This window comes from Pyxicephalus adspersus, chromosome 4 (assembly GCF_032062135.1).
Source record: "Pyxicephalus adspersus chromosome 4, UCB_Pads_2.0, whole genome shotgun sequence".
NCBI classification, from domain to species: domain Eukaryota; kingdom Metazoa; phylum Chordata; class Amphibia; order Anura; family Pyxicephalidae; genus Pyxicephalus; species Pyxicephalus adspersus.
The window spans coordinates 153704822-153706998 of record NC_092861.1 but is presented as its reverse complement, the minus strand read 5'-3'; the positions used below and the strand labels follow the sequence as shown (position 1 = coordinate 153706998).

Below are 2177 nucleotides of genomic sequence, written 5' to 3'. Positions count from 1 at the left end.
GGGGCAAATCCCCACCATCAGTACCTGACCTCACGAATGGGGGCAAATCCCCACCATCACTACCCAACCTCACCAATGGGGGCAAATCCCCACCATCAGTACCTGACTCCACTAATAGGGGACAAATCCCCACCATCAGTACCACAAGCACCCCCCAAAGTCTTGTGGAAAGCCAACCCCGAAGAGTGGAGGGGCAACTCCTATGGTGGACAACTCCATATTATTGGCATTGGGGAGAGCAGCTTCTTTTTAATGTTAATATATTATTATTATTATTGTTAATGGCCATGGTTTTGGAATGGGATGTCCAACAAGTTCATACAGGTGTGACGGTCAGGTGCCTTTGAACTTTTAGCAACCTTATGTATTAATAAGGTAAAGTCACCTTAGTAAGGTACAGTCACCAGGCATCTTCTGTGTTACTGCTGGCTATGGGTACATGTAGCGGCAAATTGGAAAGCAAAGCCTGTTGTCAGAGATCCAAATACCAGAAGCATAGTTATTTCAGATGAGGATATCAGAAGCAAGTTCCTCTCCCAATGCACCAATCACCTTGTGGTTTGTACATCTGGGGAGGAGGAGGCCTGCAAGAAGCAAGCAGAGACACAGGATGCAGTAATGGCGATTGCCACAAGTTTGGGGAGGGTGCAGTGCGTTGTGTGTGTGACCTGGAACTCTGTTATATCTTTATAGCATTACAATGCTTTTCTAGATCTGACCTTATGTAGTCACTGGCTTCATCATCTGGCTCCTTTACACCTCTCCTAATTACAAAATTCTGAATTTTGCTTCTTTTGTTACCCAACTCAGGACGAACCTAAATTGATCTGGAAACTTGCTTATATGTTACATATACCAAGGGAACGTTAATAGTGCTGCATTGCAAAGCTTTCTTTTCTTGGAGACAGGTTCACTTTGAAAGGTTAAATTCTCAGTCATTTGCCTAAAATAATTTTACAGAACAGATATTCTCTGTAGGACTACAATACCACACCTAAAATAAATCCCTAATTACCACCCCTTATATTATTTCCCTTTAACTTGCACCAGCACTGTAGCTTTATCTTCTAAAACCCTGCAATGTTATCAAAGGGTCTCAATGATCCTACAACCCCCGGAGTGAGATGCGTGGGAGTGTGCGGGGCGGTGGGACCACCAGTCATTTGGTTTATAGATAGACATTATCTAGGGCAGAAGGGTTTCACCAGGGGTTTCTGTGGGTGATTGACCTTCCATCTGATGGTGCCAGGAGGCAAACACTTAGCAGCGCCAGCCGTGTGACACCAATGATGGTTTTATTTTTCTGTAAGGGAGACTTTCTGACCCTTATTGGGGACATTTGGTTTACTGACCTCCAATGAATTAGTTATACCAGGGGGTCCCTAATCTCTAAAAAATGATTTTAAGGGTTCTTTCGGTGTAAAAAGTTTAGTCCATGAACCATGTTTATTCCTTTTACCCATCCCCATTATGCACCAGACGAGCTCTGAGCTGAATGCGCCGAGTGTGGGAAACTTCCTATACATTAACAAGACGCACCAGCACAGTGCCAAAAGTCGAATCTGAGCCGACCAGCAACATTCACTGTGAATCTGCTTCCATTAAGGAAGATTTATTCCCGGTCTCTTCCTAGAAGAGTTCTGACATGTTATAAAAACCACAAGCGGAAGGAATTAGTATTTGGCAGCATCAAAAGAATTTTATTCTAGAACTTCACAGTTCTTCAGAAAGTCCCAATTTACCCGACATAAAATCACAGATTTCTGAGCCGTGTGAATCATGTGTCAGCTGAAAAAAGAATATTTTATAAAATCGGTGTATATAGAAGAAACATTCCATAGGAGAAGCACATCAGGTATTTCCCACAGGGAAGACAAGTCCCCAAATCTGCCAATCACAGGCTGGATCTGGACACCGGTCTAAACTTGTTCTGTAATAATATTATCAGGAAACAGAGAAGCCAAAATTCTGGAAAGTGTTAGCAAAAATATAAACTGTGTCATTTATCATAAGAAGTGCTGCCTTCATCTTCTCTCATCTTATTAGAGTGGAGGAGGAGACCCAGGAAACTACAGCTGGATTCATCCTGAGAGACCCACAGATAGCTTTGCTCACTTTATTATAGAAAAGTCAATATTTGGGCCAGAAGAACTGACACTCTAATGTCCCCCCACAGT

General features: G+C 42.8%; 1 long non-coding RNA gene across 1 annotated transcript in view; it reads right to left on the bottom strand.

Moving 5' to 3' along the window:
• LOC140330169 (uncharacterized) overlaps window positions 1-521 on the bottom strand; it is a 17232-nt gene extending 16711 nt beyond the window's left edge. The window contains exon 1 of the long non-coding RNA XR_011920655.1: window positions 386-521. This is a non-coding gene — a long non-coding RNA (uncharacterized lncRNA). The remainder of the gene's footprint in view (window positions 1-385) is intronic.
• Window positions 522-2177: the final 1656 nt, after the last annotated feature.